The sequence below is a fragment of the Herpailurus yagouaroundi genome, unplaced genomic scaffold (assembly GCF_014898765.1).
Source record: "Herpailurus yagouaroundi ecotype Mexico unplaced genomic scaffold, PumYag 141, whole genome shotgun sequence".
Lineage (NCBI taxonomy): Eukaryota > Metazoa > Chordata > Mammalia > Carnivora > Felidae > Herpailurus > Herpailurus yagouaroundi.
Genome location: NW_024412396.1, coordinates 25,332,881 through 25,352,458, shown reverse-complemented (window position 1 = coordinate 25,352,458; position 19,578 = coordinate 25,332,881). Strand labels below are relative to the sequence as shown.

The following is a 19,578-nucleotide window of genomic DNA, read 5'->3' as shown; positions in this document are numbered from 1 at the left end:
GATCAGAATCGGTGTCACCAGTCAAGGGTGGTGTATGACCTACCTCCTCATATCTTTCAGTCACATTTATCAGTTGTCAACTAGACAGTTCTGACTTTTGATAAAGCATTATCCTGTGTGGTTCTGTTTAAAATATAAGAATTCTTGAGAAGGGAAAGTGCAATGTCTAGAGTAATAAGTTTATTATTATATTATTATCTCAGTACAGCTGAGCCCAAGCAGTAGGAAAAGACTCTGAAATTAGGAGCAAGAGCTGAAGGCAGAGCAGGTAAAATATCAAAGGTGGTGATTAGGAGTCAGAAAGCAAGTTTGGCCTATATTATATTTCGCTTAGTACTGGCTTGAATGCCTGGAGAGAAATGTCATACAGAAAAGGCCTCCTAATTGTTTTCAAGCCTACTTGTTTTTTTTCAAGGCGACTTATTTTTAAACATTCACATTTACTGTGAGAATGAGGGTAGTGTGGGAGATACAACTGCAACAGTTATCCAAACACTAGCTCCTGGTCTGCACTGCACAGAGTGCCTCATATTCTAATAAAACCACCCCAGTCTTATTGGCTTAAAGAACCAAAGTGTCTTGTTTGGGGCAACAACAGCCACTGAGAAAGTCCTAGAATGGAAAGACACAACAGACAGCTCCTGGAATCATCCCTCACTTACCAGTGGCCCATCACTACAATTACATTTGTACTGAGGCACCATATTTAAATTATAGGCCTATCAGATTATGGGCAATGGTGTGGATAGTGAACTGTAAGACTCACTTTCATGCCAGTGTTTATGAGCTGGATTGAAGTTAGCTGTTGGCACAAATATTTCCTTTATAACTAAGTTTTAACCGTATGATGGCTTTTCTTTGGAACATATTTGATTTTCTCCAAGTTACATAGGAAACCAATAAGTCTGAATCTCAGGTTTCTACATTGACTAACAGGAGACAGTAAGGAATCCAAATTGTTTGGTTTAATAGAAGACTATCTACTTACTATCAAATAAGTTATACCAATATTTGAGGGAGGTGAGGTAATAGACCAAAATGGGGGATAATTAAAACAACTTTTGGACCATGTCTATAAAATATAAAGGAAAGAGTTTTTTTACGGTGATTTTTATTTGTTTATCCTCTGTGTAATTGCGACACAGTGATAGACATCACTACGCAGTTGATTTGGTTCAGTTCCTGTTGCATTCCTGAGTTACAAAATTGCTTATTTTGTGGTAATTTTGAAGAATGCAACTACATATTTATATCAACTAGGGATAGTCTCTGTGGCTGAAGGAAGCCATTACTTTTGTGTAAGCATGATCATTATGACTTTAAATTGAAATTTTCAGAGAAATCACTACCTAGTTAACTTTCAAAAATTTTTCCTGAAGCAAGAATTTAGAAGACTCAACTTGATTGTGCTTGAATAGTTGCAACACAAGTGATACGGTAAGAAGCTTCCTCTTGAGGCAGAAGAAGACATTTATCTGTTTTAAATAATTACTTTAATGTGCTTAATTACCTTATCATTATGAATGCACTGTAGTCAACAGGACGACTAATATCCAGTGTTTCCTATTTTGTAGTCTCTTAGAAGAATACAGGGAAATGTTTGTAAGGCATTTTATCCCTTATGCCGGCAGCTAAAATAGGAGATTTTAGAAGTACCTAGAGATATGGAGATACTAAATTACATGCAAGACATCACTGGAGAATCTGGAAATAAAAAGGATTTATTCTCCCTAGGCTACTTGAAAGCTGCCTTCTCACAAATAAATGTTAAGATGCCCTAATATACATTGCTTTCACTATTTCAATCTTAGTTGCTAAATAGCTTTATAATAAATAATTGACATTTTCGTTAACTGACAGATCTCCTGAAATTCAACAAACAAACAAAAGCATGAACTAGAAGGCTAATAAAAGTCCCTAATTGGGAAACTGGTCCCTAGGAGAATGTTTTCATTCAGCCTAAAGGACTGCTTTATAGCTAGATCATGGTTTTTATTTTCAGTTGGTTTCTCTAATTCGCATGTACATGCACACACACACAACAACACAAAAACATTTTCTTTGAAGACAATTAAAATATAAAAAATTATTTTGCCAATCAGGTTAACTACCCAGATGTTCCTTTAAATAGATCACATATTTTTCTCTTCACTAACATATTTATTTCAGAATGAGAAAAGTCTTCAAGATGTGGAGTTTACCACAAATCTCTTTCCTGATAGAATTTCTATATTTTTCCACAGAGCCTCTTTTATCCTGGGAAGAGAATTATTATGTGTGTTTTTCGCCATGTTCAACTTATTTTCTGTCTTCTATGCTGGAACATAGGGACATGAAAATTAATTGTTTTCTCTCATTTTTGAAATCATTCTTCATGTGTAATCTATGCATTAAATTTGATCTACATATTTATACATTTTTAGTGAAGATTATTTTATAATGAAAATGCTTATTAAAATATAGCATTACAAATATTGTCTGATCAATATGACTCATCATATCCAAACATTTTTCAGGGTAGAAAAGTTGACAAATTAAGACAAACTATTCATCTTGAACAGATTTCATTAATCTGTTAATAGAGCTCAGTTTAGTTTTCAGTGTGCAATGGAGCAACAGAAAGGTGGCTGGGCTGTGTTCAGGTTTTGGTGATAAGTACTATGACACAACTGTTATTACCCTAGTACTCATTTTCTTTATCTGATCTCATGAACTAGCTTTTATTTTGATGATGATATGCAATTCACAACTTTTATGTCCTAGTTCCTTTCGTTTTTCTCATTAAGTTTAATAAAATGGGAATTACGGATATGTGTTAAGCTAACATAATGAAGGGGTAGAATACTGTAAAGATCCTCTGTAATAAAATAACTGAATGTATTTTTTTACCTAGTATTTAATTTTAAGCTAAAGTATTAAAAACTATTTTGCCTTCACTCAAATCTGACATCTTTTATTTAATTATCTTACATAAATTATCCGACTGCCTATTATTCTTAGAATAGTAGAGTGGTTTAATTTCTGTGAATAAAATATTGAAGTAATAAAATTTTGAAGAAATGTCATGCTGATTTGTGAATTACAGGGTTTCTTCTCTTCCTGTAATGATTGAAAATGCTTTATTTCACACTCTTCAACTCATCCTTTTCACCATCAATTCTTTGTCATGTAACATATAACAGGAAATCAAGATATGATTTTTTTCAAAAATTGCAACTCAGAGAAACATAAAATAACCATTGCTAGTTAGACTTTGTTGTAGCAGCATAAGTAAAAAATAGTAAATCTACAGGACCATTTGGTAATTTTTATTGTATCTTATTTATTTTCAAAAAGGCAACTCATCTGCTCAGCATCCCTTAAAAGAAACTTTTATGTCAACTTTCTAATGGTATTTTTTTTCTGTACTTTCTAATGGTATTTTTTTTTTTCTGTAAACTGAATAGATCAAATCAGCTCAGTGTTGTATGAGCACAATTTAGGTACATGTAATTTTAGGAAATTTTTAAAAATTTCATTACTTTTTTATTACATACCAACTAGTTTATACTTTATGTCTTTACAAAGAAAAAGCTAAAAAAACTAATACCATTGTTATATGGTTTTAAAACTCATAATTCCAGATTCCTCTACTTATAAGATAGAACGGCCCAGCAGCTATTTTCACCATCACTGACTTCAGTTCCATTCAATAATACAGTACATAATGCAAAAGTAACTAGTCACGCACAAAAATGTCTCAAATATAGTAAAATGTACAGAGAATAAAGGTAATTTATAATGACAAATAAGAACTGTAATTTATCTTGGCTGTGCTTCAGAAATTTAGCGTCACCTGCCTTCGCCAAGGCACAAAGCAGGAAGAGGTGAGCATGGCTGTCCCCAGAAGTGGGCAAAGTATGTATAAAGGTATCCATGTACACGAAAGACTTAAAACTGCTCAGTCTCGCTGGGAACACTGAAAGGGAAATGATGTGGCTTCCCCCTACTATTCACCTTTGGATCAAGTCCACAGTCTTATTTCATCGTAGAGAAAATACAATTGGCAAGGATCTCTAAAAGTAAATCACAATTTGGGCAAATGAAAGAAAATACTTCACTATTCCCAAAGTTTGGTCGTATCTTCTGGATCAGAAGTATTTTGTAGACAAAGGAGAGTTTCACAAAACCGAGATGTCATACAGATGAAGGGACAAGGCATTTTCCACAGAAGCTTAACAATGTCAGACTTTCAAATGGCTCTTACAGTATAACCATTACATGTTACAGTAGTGTGGGTTCTAGGGATCCTTTGGCAGCAAATGCTGATTTAAAGGGCATGGGGTCTCTTTGGGTTGATCTGTTTGCTGGCCTGTTCTTGCAGAGCTACACAGATTTTCACTTTATTCCAGAGTTCAGTTAAAATTTCTATTTTTGCTCAAGAATAGCTCCCTGCTGAGGAGCATATGAACCTACATCATAGTCTACTTTTTCAGTTATCTCTAGGAGAGACTTTTTATCTTGTAACCATTGAATAGATTCCTAAAACACTGCCCTCCTGTGATGTTTTACAACTTGTGCTTCCATTTCTTCCATTTGTGAGACAGCTTCATGAAAAGTAAACAATTGTGGAGAAACTCTTCTTCACTGTGTTCACAAAGAAGTTTTACATTGGATCTCTGAAGGGAACTGCCCATACCCCACTCTGCCTCTAAGACATCAATCTGATTTGGTGGACAGTGCATCATTGAATGAAGATCCCCAGCATCAGCTGGATCCACAGTCAATTCTCTCACCTTATTTGCATACCTTAATGCATCAAGAGTATTTTCACAGGATGCCATTCCTGAAGAGTTTGTAGCTATCATGCAGGCATGAGAGTTTTCACCCATGAATTAATCTCTTAACACCTGAGTGACTTTGCTTGCTCAGAAAGGAGTAGGAGGTTTATTTCTACCTAAGGCTCTAATTCATTTCTGCAGTGCTAAAAGTCTTTTTACTAATTTCTGCACCTTCAAGCCTAGTTTGCCTGTAGGCACTGGAAATACCAGCACCTCTGTCATTTCCAGGAAAATCAAAAAGAGAAAATTTCCCATGTAGTTTTCCTTTCCTTCTAAGAATAATCTGAAATACTGCATTGCTCCAAGGTGAATGTGCATTTGAAGATGTTTGACCAGATGTTCTGCAACTGTTGCCTATGTCAATGAGTTTCAGTACATCTTCAACACATTTGACTTCCTGTTCCTGTAATCACACCACTTGAGCTGTCAGCACAGAGCCTGATGCAGGGCTCTAACCCACAAAGTATGAGATCATGACCTGAGCTGAGGTCGGATGCTTAACCGACTGAGCCATCCAGGTGCACCCCACCTTCTAGCATTCTTAATTTTGCTTTCCTGTTTAGCAAGTCAAACACATTTCCACTATAAATTTCAAAGAAAACTGCATATACTTGAAGTTCTAACTTCTTATAGTTTGGTCTTTGGCATTAAGAAAATATCTCAAGCTGCTAAAGCATGAATTCCTTCAGAACAATCTTGGTTCGTTCCTTCCCTATGTTTGAGGTTTTCCACTTGCAGCAAAGGACATAGCCATTCTCCTTTCAAACAGAGTTTCCACTAATGGTCTACCTGTGATCCTTCTAAACCATTTCACTTAGGATCTGAGTCATGAAAGGCAAAATCAAGACCAAATGTTTGGTTTTCTATGTAACTTATTGAGACAAAACTAAAAGTAGACTTACATACCATTACAATATTTTTACTAGGGATTATGATTACACCTAGAGCTTTGAGTTTATTTTTTACTGAATGGCCATTTTCATCAATAAGACCTGCTGTTGTCAATGGTCTACAATCCTTTTAAAGTCTCTGATCATACACAGAATTTCCTAATTAGGGTTTGTAGCACCAACATCCCGGGCTCTTAAGTTTTTTCTGCTACAGTTCCCTGTTTTTGTTTTTTGTTTTCTTTGTTTGCCTGTTTGTTTTTTATAATTTTTCTACTTTTTTCACACAGTTAGATTTTTCATGTGTATTCTGTTGTGAAGAGGAAGACTTTTCAGGAAGTTGACTAGGTTGTTCATGTGCAGAGCCAACCACTCTGATATCTTTTGGAGGAAGGTCATTTTTAACAGAAGCCACAGTCTGTCTATTCTTTACAATTTTGTTTACTTTGGCTGAGGATGCTGGAGGTAGAGGTGTTTCTGAACTGGATTCAATTTCTTCATCAGGAACAGAGTCATGGTTGACCGAAAAGATGCTCTCCAGGTCAGTATCTGTGCCCTTTATATCTCCATTTCTATCCATTCAACAGTAACACTTCCATTATTTTCATTTAAGAATGTTATCATTGCTTGATATATTTGGGTTTGCTAATTAGGGCCTTGAATTTGTTCTCATTTCTGGTTCTCCGTGGGTTTTCTCCTTTACAATAAAAATTATTTCCAAGCCTGACTGGGTCTCACTCCACACCCCAAGCACATGACATTAAACATTTTCCTCAAGAGGAATCACTTCTTGGCTAGATCTCCACATAAATCCCAATCTGCATGTTGCTGGAGTTGGCCAATACCATCACCTCATTTAAGGTGGGGTGGCGGGTAGTTGTGACACTATGAATGCAAGCAGGGCCTGCAGGGCAAGGAGTGATGTTGGGCATCCAGGAACCAGGAGAGTGGAACAGACCATGCTCGATTACCTAAAGCTGACTCAGGGTACAGAAATCATTTGTTTTATGTAAGTAACTTAAAAACTTCTTCATAAAATTAATGAAATAAATTAATGGCCATAGAGAGAAAATGCCCACAAATATATCCAGAGGACATGATGGGCAAATTTTTCCCCAAAAGACAAGTTTCTTTTTAATAAAGTGAAGTCTTCATTTGTAATTTTGTAAATTATTAAATTGAAAAAATGTTTAATATAATCCAGTGTAAAAAGAGTCAATGGCATACAACCTTATCATAAAACATTGAGAAATAAAACTTGCTGAGTTGAAAGATTACTTTCTCAATCTTTTAAATTCACTAAATTCTAAAATATCATCATTTTAATTTCATTCCTCAAGCTGTTCAACATAATACTGTATATGCTGCACAAAGATGGGAAATCAGAAAGCATAAAAGTATACACTCTCCCAATTCAAGACAACTGCATTCATGTTAAAAATGTTATTATTGATTACATACACGTGGGCATTTTGTTGATTTGAGATTAACAATTTAAAATGTAAGGTTTAGAAGCTCAAATAATCTGTCAGTTTCTCATAAATTATTAAGTCCTATGTTTTTTTTTTTAACATTCTTGCCCTTCTTTCATCTTTGTCCCACCAAAAGAAGATTAAAAAAGGAAAATAAATGCACTGGGAATAAAATCTGGTAAATTGCTATTGAAACCCACTGGCTTTGTTTGAACAAGATTTTACCACTTACTTACTAGCCACATGGTTTGGGCAGGTTACTTAATTTCTATGACTGTTAAAGTTTTGTTTTGTTCTGGTTTTGAAAAGTTGATAAACTGATATGACTATACCTTCAGAGTTTCAGGATGGCTAAAAGTAATGCATGCAAAATAAACAGCATAATGAATGCATTTGGTACTTATTCAATATTTATCATTAATAAAATTATTTTTTAATGTTTATTTTGAGACAAAGAGAGAGTACAAGCAGGGGAGGGGAAGAGAAAGAGGAAGAGAATCTCAGGCAGACTCCACACTCAGCGCAAAGCCTGGCATGGGTCTCGATCTCATGAACCACAAGATCAAGAGCCAAAATCAAGAGTCAGACGCTTAACTGACAAGCCACTCAGGCACCCCTATCATAAATAAAATTATTTTTAAATGTTACGATAATGTACTGATTATTTTCTGAGGTCATTAATTACAATTATGATGAGAATCATAAATCCAATGTTGGATCATAGAAAACAATATAGATGAAGCAATATGAATAATGGCTCAAAAGTTCATTAGTCTTTGTTGCCTAACTGGCACCAATAACATGAATTTGCAATGAACACAGGGATTTTACAATTAAGTGGCTTATATTAGTAATATAAAAAGCAAAGCTCCTTTTAAGACTCAAAGTTGTTTGGACTATATATTATGACTTGCACTAACACCTTAATCTTTGACAACTTTTCTCTGGACTCTATTAAAGACCTCTTTCCCTAGTCTGGAACTTCTTTTTATAATATATATCAAGTCTTAAGTTAGGGAAATGTAAAATGTGATAGTAAAATATTTACAAATGTTCAAAAGAATAGATGTTGAAAATATTCTCTCAAATGTAGACCAGACGTGAACAATGAAGTAAGATGGATTTCATTTTGATCTAATCATATCTATGCTATTTTATGTTCTGCACAATCTTCAGGTTCCGATAATTGCCATTCCCAAGAGAGTTCTGTTCCTGTCATGGCCAAGTAATCTCCCTCTCGACCAACACTACTGCAGATAACAATTATAAACTCAACAAAACATAAACATTTTCCTCAAGGCACTGGAGAGGGATAGAAGCAAGCTGATATTCCATGGAAGTTGACACAAAGAGGAAGACAATGATACAGGATCAAATTATTTATGACTCATCCTGAGAGGAGTCTCAAGCCATTATAATTCAATGTGGCCAAAATTTAACAAAAACCCTGCAGTCCTACTGACATGAGAGAACATAGGACAGGATTTAGTAAAAATGCAGCCACTTAACGTAAGAGAGGAAATACCAAAAGGAAAAGTGAGAGGGGATCCCTAAATTTTCTCTGTCTAAATCCCTGGCTAATCTCTGAAACACTCATTCATAGGGAAAACTCAACTCAGGCTAAAAGGAGAAATGGTGTTTTATAGATCAAGCTCGGTAAAATTATAGGTCTTTGAAAATAAGTTGAAAAAAATAGAGACTTAACTAGAAAGCAAACTGAGGGTTGATGGAGGGAGGTGGGTGGGAGATGGGCCAAATGTGTGATGGGGATTAAGGAGGGCACTTGTGATAAGCACTGGGTGTTACCTGCAAGTGATGAATCACTGAATTCTACTCTTGAAACCAATTAATAATAATAATAAAATGATAATAATAATAATGATAATAATAATAATAAAAATAGTCATCAGAAAGTCATAAGATCATCTATAGTTGCTAAAAATATCCATTGCAATGACCAAGGAAACAATCCGAAATTAGTTAAAATCTAAAGAAATAGAAAGACATAATTAATTCAGAGAGGAAAGGACATTAAACAAAAGATAATACTGTGTTACCTAGATGTTGAAATTTGCAGACAAGGATAATAAAGCAGCTATTATAACTATGTTTAAAGATATAAAGGAAAATATAAGCATACCTTGTAGATACAGTATGTTTGGCTCCAGACTACCCCAATAAAGCAAATATCACAATAAAACAAGTCAAATGGCTTTTGTTTTGGTTTCCCAGTGCATATAAAAGTTATGTTTATTCTATAGTCCATTAAGTAAACAATAGCATTATGTCTAAAAGACAATGAACATACCTTAATTAAAAAATACTTTATTGCTAAAAACATTAACTATCATTTGAGTTTTCAATGAGTCATAACCACTGATAACAGATTACCATAACAAATGTAATAATGAAAGAGTTTAAAATACTGTGAGAATTACTAAAACATATTACAGAGACATGAAGTGAGCAATTGCTGTTGGAAAATATGGTGCTGATAGACTTGCTCAACACAAGATTGCCACAAATCTTCAATTTGTGAAAACACATTACCTGTGAAATGTATTCAAGTGAAGCACGATAGTTATAGGTCTATATGTTCACAAATAAAGAAAAGATAGAAACACTGAATTAAGAGATAGACCATAAAAATCAAACTGCTGAGAAATTGTAAAACAGAACAAAACAAAAAATATATGAAATAAAACTCACTGGATGAGAAAATAATACTAATGACTGAGGAAAGATTCCCTGAACTTGAAGACAGATCAACAGAAATTATATAATATGGAGAATATATATGTTTATATAGTGATATGTTTATATATACATAATATATATAATATAAAATAAATATATTTGTATTTATATACAAATGCATATATATATACAGAATATATATATATATAATATAAAATAAATATATTTGTATTTAAATACAAATGCAGAAACATCTTTAAGCCACATCTAAGTCTTCTCTTTCTCTGTCAGTTAATCATAGGCAAATCCCCATGAGGCCATGGTTGCAGGCTGAGAGAATGTAGCACAGCAGAAGTGAAGCCATGGGCCTTTGGACCACTTCTCAGGTAACTTTCTCACACCTTCAGGCCATATCATGTTATATACCACTTCTATTTGATGATGGAGCATGGTTGTGAATGCCCAACTTTAAGGAGGTTAAATAAGACTCATTACATGATGGGAAGATCAGGTTGCATGGTAATGTGATGGCTTAAGTTTAAGTATTCAGTCTCTCCTCAGACCCAGTAGCAGGTCAAGAGCTGTTATCCAGAGGATAGTAGGGTTCTGCTCTAAAATCCTAAGGGCCCGTGCTGCAATTCACCTACAAAGGCCCACCAAAACCTACAAACAGCCTCCCTATCTGCCATTGACACTTCAAGCAGCACTGAATCTACTGCATCACATGGCTCAAGTGGCAGAGCAGTTTTCAAGGCAGGATGGACCTGTAGCAAAGCCATCTTATGTTCTGGGCCCCACTCAAATCTAGCAGCTTTTCAGGTCACTCAGTAAATTGGACAGAATAACACATCCAAATGGTGAAGATGTTGCCTCCAATATCCAAAGAGATACACCGGGAATTGTGCTTCTTTTTGCTTATAGTGGCCAGATGCAACAATTTATCTTTCACTTAACAGGGGTATTTTGACATGATCCACACTTCTAGAACCCTAGAAATTTTTCTATGTAAAAGGCCCCAGAGTTACTGGATTTATTTCCCACCACGTTTTCTATTCAACAAGATAAACTAAATATAGGACCATACACAAAGATCTTTAAAATTGGTAGTGAAACAAATAACCACAAGTGAAAGTCAGAAGACAGAAATCAAATGCAATCATAACACAAGAATTTCACATATAAAAGTATCAAAAACAATATAAAAATATTACATATTAAATATTCAATGAAATAAAATTTGCAATCAGAAAAAATGAGATATCAAAAGCTAATTTAACATGGTGAGGTGTATTTTTGTAAACAATCAATAAACATTCAATAATAAAAGCAGAGTTGTTGAAAAAATCAGAACATTTATAAACTGTATTCTACCATAGAATAAAATATACGGAGACAGAAAGATGTAAAATATTAAGGTCATTTTAATACATATGAAGTGTTGAACTAAAAATTCTAGTGTTTATTTAATCAAAATACCTAAAAAAGAATAGAAAATATAGATGGAGCAGAAGAAAAAATTAAAGGGATGATAGATCATAGCTGTGCAATTTTTAGGTAATAAAGACATGGATAAGTAGAAATTGAAAGCACAGTATATTTTTTTAAAATCTGTATTTTAACACATTGACATGGAGTTATAAAATTTCCAATAAAATAGAGATGATTTTAAAAGTACGTGGTGATAAAAGACAGATCCTTTAAAATAACCAAAAGCTTCAAAAAATAAAAGGAATTTATAAAAGAATAGAATAAAATCTTCAAAGAGCTGAGAGTAAATCCCAACATTTTAGTTGTCTACACAGAAATACTCTTTCACAATTTAGGGCAAAACAAAGACATTTCTAGATTTCAAAATATGGAGAATATAGCATAAATGCCCTGCCTCACAAACCATTCTAAAAGAAGTACTTTATACATTATTCCAAAATGTTCATTTACCACATGTTTGTTAAGCGTCTACCATGTGTTAGATGTTCTTTTATGTCCTGAAAATACAACCCAAATCCTTCCTATCAATGCACTTATGTTCTCACTTGTGATACAGGTAAACAAAAACATAAATAAGTGAAAAATAAATGAATATATACATACACACATACTATATAAGTATGTAGTACGTTAAAATATGCCATGTAGATAATAAGAAAAGTAAATCAGAGAAGGAACTATGGTGTGTCTGGTGTGGGATTATGATTTAAATACAATACAGAAATTCATGGAGGAATATTTGATTCATGTGGATCAAGAAAAAATATTTTGAGCAAAGGAAAATCAAGTGAAAAAGATTCTAAGACAGGTACATGTTCTGTCTTTTGCGGAATAGTAAGAAAGAATAATTAGAAGAGATGAGGCTAATGTAATAAAAAAAAAACCTGGAAATCATATAGCTGTAATGTGGACCACTTTAAGGCTTTTCTCTCTTAAAATGATTAAGATGAGAGTTTTTGAAGGGTTTTGGGTAGAAGGCTGAAATACATGATGTGAGAGATGGGGGAAATGAAAAGAGGTGGAGGAGACGGTACAGGAAGAAGGGAAGAGAAGAGGAAAAACAGGAGAAGGTGAAGAAGAAAAGAACGGAAGAGGGAAGAGCGAGGAAGAGGAGGTGGAGAAGGATGAGGAGTTACCAAAGGGCTATCACAATCATCACAGCAAAAAGGGACTTTGACTTGGGCCAGAGTGGCTGCAATGGAAGAAGAAGTAGAGGTTGTTTTCTGAAAATAGTCAACGGATATTGCCAAGAGATTGCTAAGAGGTATGAGGGGAAACAAGAAAAAAAAAAGAAAAAAAAAAAAAAAAAGATGATCTCAAGGTTTTAGCCTGAACAACTGAAAGAAAGTTGCTGTTTGCTGAGATGACATCTGAGAAAGAAAAAAAAAAATTGGGGGGAAATAGAGTTTAAATTCAGAGCTTGTTAAGTCTGAGATTCTTAGACGTCCAAGTAGAGATTTAGACTAAGCAGGTAGTTCTTTTATGCAAAGAAGAGTTCCAGGCTACAGAAGGAATTTGGGGGTTATTATCATAGGAGAATGAGTGAAGACGAAGACTAGACCAGGTCCAAGCAATGAACCCTGGGATTTGAGAATGAAAATGCTATCTAAATGCCAATATATATGAATATTTAAATGAAAAAGGACAAATTCTTGAAAAACACAAATTACCAAAACTAACCCAATGAGAAACAATATCTAAATAAAAAATATACAATATACAAAAAATGTCCATAACAATACTCTTCATGAACTTCATTCACATAAACAACTCATATGCCAGTTCACATTTGGGATAGTCACTTAATGCAATATCATAAAGCAATGAAAATGACCAAAATCATGCAAGATACAACAGCTTATATAGATTCCACAGACATCATGTTAGGCAGAAGAGGCCCAACTCATACTGCTTATTCCATATTCATAACATTCCTGTGCAGTCAGAAATAATCTACTATAGGTGTTAGAATATTTGTTTCCTACAGTGTGTTAGTAATGCCTTATACCTTGATCTTTGATTACTTATTTTTATTTTTTAAGCTTTGTTCAGCTATTATCTGAGTCTTTTTAGAATAATCATCAAACTATACAGTTTTAGTTTCATCCACTTTTATGCTAAACTTCTAAAAACACTTTTTTAATTATTAGAAAATAAAAAAACAAATGAGCAGAACTAGCCAGAAACATATTTAAAATATTAATGTATTAAAAGACTAGCTCTATGTGTTATTGAAATATTCTATAAATCTACCATGATTTAATAGGGTTTATACTAGTAGGATACTCGTATTTTAAGAAAAAGATAGAATATAGGTACTGAATAGGTATTATAAGTATGAAAAGGCCTTAAAGAGACAAATCCAGAAGCAATTGACATAATAAATTTCACTACATATACTTTGAAAATGTCTGAATAAATAAACTCAAACACTACAGAAAAATTGGGAAAATATTTGTAAAATATAGGATATATAAGTATCTAAATTTTTATAAATCAGTATTAACCACCTACTAGAAAAACAATTAAATATTTAAATAATCTAAAGAGTCCACAATAAAATACAAATGCCTTTTGAATATAAGATGCTCAATTTGACTCATAATCAGATTTTCTACTTCTTCTAGGTTTGTTTGTTTGTGATAAGCATATATTTTCCACATGAGAAAACATTAATAAAATATTTATAAAAACACCATTTTTATTTTAGTAAGACTGGTAAGTTAAATCTTGCTGTGCTTGGAAATATTTTTCATTAAAACTTGCTATTATGTAGTACAATTCCTGAAAGTAGCAGCCTCTATTAACACCCTTTGAAAATTCAAGTCATTGCCTTCCACTTTTTTTTTTTTTTCAACGTTTTGGTTTTTTTTTAATTTATTTTTGGGACAGAGCTAGACAGAGCATGAACGGGGGAGGGGCATAGAGAGAAGGAGACACAGAATCGGAAACAGGCTCCAGGCTCCGAGCCATCAGCCCAGAGCCTGACGCGGGGCTCAAACTCACGGACCGCTCGAACTCACGGACCGCGAGATCGTGACCTGGCTGAAGTCGGACGCTTAACCAACTGCGCCACCCAGGCGCCCCACCTTCAACTTTTTAAAATTGAAACCAAGAGTTGGTGTGTGTGGGTGGCTCAATTGGTTAAGTATCTGGCTCTTGATCTTGGCTCAGGTCATAAGCTCATGGTTTTGTGGGTTCAAGCCCCACATCAGGCTCTACGTTGACAATACAGAGCCTTCTTGGGATTCTCTCTCTCTCTCTTTCTCTGCCCCTCCCCCATCCATGAGCCTGCTCTCTCTCTCTCGCACGAATAAACTTAAAAAACAAATAAATAAACTGAAACTAAGAGCATGACATTTTATATTGCAAAATTACACACATAAATACACACACTCATTCACTAACAATATTTATGTCTGCTACTTGTGACGCATGTACAAGTATTATGGTCTGTTTTATCTTACCCTGCTTTATTATTTATAAATGCTAGTCTCAATGCATAAAGTTGATGCCATCAGACTGTGACCCACGGTTTTAAAAATACCATTCCAGTAGGAGCCAAATGAGCTTATATTTAGTGTCAGTAGATTAACATGAATGTTGCAATACAGTAAGGAGAGTACTTACGACCATTTAATTTGAAAGCCTAATATAGCAGAGTGCTGCTGTGATCAAATGATTCCAACAGAAGAATCAGCTTAACACTCAAACTTTCATGCCAATCAGTACAAAATTGTTGACTTTGATTACAGTTCTGTGATATAAGCCTGTACTTTCCAAAACTCGTGTGCATTGCTTACCTTTTCGAAGGAGATAACATTTTTAAGAATGATGCCACTCTGAAAAGAAGGAAAAAAAGTTGTGGCTTCAAGTGTACCCATCTTTTGTACAAAAGGATGATATTTTCATCATTTTAATGGTCTAAATAAGTGAACATGTTAAGCTTTCTCACAATCCTATCACAGATTTTCACAGTGTAATCTCTCAATTGTAAGGAAAAGGAGTATTATTAGCACTCAGTTTGTAAGCAAAAGGATAGTACCAAACAGTTTTTTTCTCTTTCAAAATACACAAAGCAAACTTTGTCTTCAAAAGAGTATAAGTAATGACTTCTCACTGTACATCTGAACATTACAATTTTCTTTATACTTTTAACTTTGTTATGCCATTTGCAAAGCTGTCATGGTTTGAAGTGTATAGCTATTTTCTCTTTGTCATTTCTTATTTTCTGTTACTCTAAAAAATAATACATTATTTTGAGTATAGATTGGGAATTGTCTCCTTCTACTCTCAGCTAAAATCTAATTCCAGTCTTATATTACCAAAACTACTATGAAAATATTCATTCATTATTTGAATGAATTTGTTTCATATCATTAAAAGAACTGAGTATATTCCTAAAGTCACATAAAGGTTAAAAGGAATTGTGCACAAGGCCATAACCTTTTTCATATTCGAATGAGACATGGAAAGGTAAATTGTAAAGGCTAATGTAAGAAGAGGGGTTATTATGTTTGTGAGAATTGATTTCTACTTTATGACTGTTGTGAAAAAAGATTCTTTTTTTTTTACTTATTTATTTTGAGAGAGAGAGAGACAGAGGGAGCAAGTGGGGGAGGGACAGAGAGAGAGAGAGGGAGAGAGAGAATCCCAAGCAGACTCCACATTGTCAGTGCAGAGCCAAATGTGCGGCTCAAATCCACAAACCATGAGATCATTACCTGAGCTGAAACCAAGAGTCTGACACTTAACTGACAAGCCACCCAGGCGCCCCATGAAAATAAGATTCTTAAATGTCTCTTAAAACTTTGGAATCACAATAAAGTCTTTGCTTATATTAAATTCATTATAAAAGACAAGTCTTTGGTAACGAAATGGATGGGTTTCATGAAGATACAACTTTTACGAATGTATAAAATTCTGTATTTTGTCTGTTTTTGATTACTTGCCCTATTTTTTTTACTTTCAAAAGTATCAAACCTAAAGAAAAGTTATAGTAAAAGCCATGTTTTAATGACATTCATTTACCCTTTACTAGGATTCACCAGTTGTTAACATTTGGCCAATTTGTTTTCTCTTTCTCCTTTGCTATATATTCAAAAGTCAATCACTGACATGATGGTACTCATTCCTAAATATTTCATCCACTTGCCTTTAAGATCACTTGCCTTTATATAACCACAGTCCCATTTCCATACCAAGGAATTTAACTTTGATTCAATAACATTATACGAAATGTAATCCATATATAAGTTATCTAATAGCTCATAAAATGAACTGCCAACCTGGTTTTAATACAAGATTCCACCAAAAATTACACACTGTATTTGGTTGCATGCATCTTTAGTCTTTTTTTAATGTTCTTGACTTTGTCTTTCATAACACTGATACTTTTGAAGCATCCAGGCCACTTGTATAAAATGTTCCACAATTTAAATCATTCTCTTTGTTATCTCATGATCATACTTAGATCAAACCATTTACAAACGATTTAAACCACATTACAAGGAATGTATACATTCCTTCGCATCACATCAAGAGACATAATGTCCGTTTTTATGAATTATGGGCATGCTAGTTGTTAATCTGGCCTGATGTTTTCCAACCGCATGAATATCTGCTAATGAATATCTGCTTCCCAGTAACTATTCACACAATGACTCAGTGTCTGTCGATGGATACTTGCCTAAATCAATTTTTTACATTACTGTTTCCAAATTGGTGATTTTTTAATTATATCATTTTACTGTATATACTCATTTATGTTTCAGTAAAGACAGTTCAGCAGTTCTGTGAATGAAGACTGTCTGCTTCATGAAGTGTTAAATAAAGTTTGTTTGTATCACCTAAATGGTCTTCTTTTATCATTTTTTAAGTCTTTGGTAACAATTAGTAGGATGGGAAGCTGACTGCTAACAGTCCATGAGATGAGATGCACACTGACCCCTTTTAGCTTATTGTTCCTCTCATCAGTACCAAGGGCTGTGGGTGAGCCGCTCTCAGAGTTAAGCTTCACGCCCTGTGTGCAGCATTCTGATCCAAACAAACTTTATTTTTTTAATGTACATATTTATATTATGTTATTATTATATTTATATGTAAATACTCTTTTTCTTTGCTTGAAACGTTGCTTTCAGAGTGCAAAGTCGAATGCCAAACCTTCCAGGTTTTAAAAAAGTTACAAAAGGTTGAGTGGATTTTCTAGAGCTACAAGGAAGAACTTGAAGCCACCATTAAAGAATTAATCTAATCATGCTTTCTAACACATAACCAGCTATTGGCTGCTTAAAACTAAGTTTTTACGTATAAAACAAAAAGATCAAGCATGAAGACAATATAACCAACTGCCATCTGATTGTGACAATACTATATTGATTCTACCCTGTTTGTGTTTTTAAAAAACCTGCAAAATTACATATTTATTCTCCAGGAAGTTTTCAAAGTTTTTTAAAGTTCCCAGGAAAGTTCTGGGATCCTGGAAAAGTTCTGGAATAATTATACTAGGATTTGACACTGAGTGGCAGCCATTCCTTCCTCAAGAAGAAGGAATTCCAATGAGTGCAATGGATTGCAGTCATTAGGGGGACTCACAAACCCTTGAGGTAGGTCCACAGCATAAACCATTGGAGAACTTGAGGAAATAAATTAAACAAGAAATTCAGAATGTTTGACCAATGGCACATCAAAATCTAAGTAGAATCAAGTCACTCACACTATTAAAAACCGTCAGGTCATCCACACTATAAACAAAACTTCTCATGAAAGAAACAGTAGATCTATTGCTCATGGAAGCCAATGTCACATTTAATGGGCATGAATCAAGCACTTAAAAACTGTTAGAGCACGAGCCACCTAACTCTATAGAGTCTTGTGCTAGGACATGTTAATCATAGAATGGGTTAAATTGATACTAAATCACCTAGCAACCTCAAGAAAATTTCCATGCAAAAGGCACACTGTAGAACACCACAAAATCACCAACCCAGTAGCACATTCCTCTTAGGTGTTAATTTGGCTACAAGAGAGCCAAGGCCTAGCTAAAGAAATGGAATCATCAAGTTTCAAAGAACTGAAAGTGCTTCCTTCCAGCATACCTGCTTATATGTCAAAGAACTGTTTCTCTGGAAGCTGTAGATACCTACAAAACTGGTAAAGTCTTACTGAGACAATCTAGAATTACAATGGCCATTATGGGACATATTCCAATTAGACAAAATCATTCATTAGAGAAGTACAATTAAAAACAAGTGTTCCTAAAATCAAATAGAATGGGCTACCTATTTTATGCAGAAGGCTCCAAAAGGCTTCAAGATTCTAAGAGAGCTTCATTAGAAGATTCGTTGCAGAAGACTAATGAAAAGTGAAAGCCACAGAGGTACCCCAAAGACTGTAAGATTGATGTGATTCCTATTGCATCTTTCTACTGTCCTTTACTTGAATATTCAGTCTATTAAAACTCCATCTTAATTGCCTTTCCACTTTGCAGAGACATACAAGATCATAAACAAGAGTCCACAAAGTTAGTAGCCTTAAAACTACAGCAGCTCCAAGACCAGAAACCTAAAACAACACCTGGGCCTCCCACTTTGCACCCTGCTAGGGTTCCTTCATCAAAACACTGGCCCAGAAGCTGAGGTCTCATTTGCAATCAATTTTGACATTGGAAGAAAGATGGTCTTTGAAGATTTTATACAAATCCTTCCACACCAATTTGAATACCCCCATATCTCAAAGGAAGGCCCCAGATGGCCTCCTAGGGCTGATGTGACGCTGAGGGATTCTCTGGTAAATTGCCATGAATTATTCCCATAAGCAGCCCAGGGAAAACTAAAATTAAAATTAATGGAGAACCTCACGAAATTCTGGTACATACTGGAGCTACACACTCTACTTTAAATCTCACTCTTTTTGGAGCCTGGGATACTGGCAGAAGTCTGTGAAACATGAGAGTTCTTATCCAGAGTCAGTCCTCTTGGATCTTGCCCTGTAGAGAAAGGAAGGTAAAATACCACGTTGTTTCTTATTGGTTATCTGCTTTTTCTGTCACAGAGACAGCTATGGCGGCTTACTTGTCTTGTCATGCATTCTGAGAAAAGGTTTGGCTTTCTGTGTAGTAGAGCCCCTCCCTGAGGAATGTGATGAAAAACCTCAAGACAAGGGAAGGCAACCTAGCTATGTGCGTAGCCTTAGCTAAATGAAACAATGTACCCA

General features: G+C 34.5%; 1 pseudogene; it reads right to left on the bottom strand.

Annotated features, from left to right (window-relative positions):
• Positions 1-4,309: 4,309 nt before the first annotated feature.
• LOC121031284 (kinesin-like protein KIF2A) lies at positions 4,310-6,346 on the bottom strand (annotated as a pseudogene).
• Positions 6,347-19,578: the final 13,232 nt, after the last annotated feature.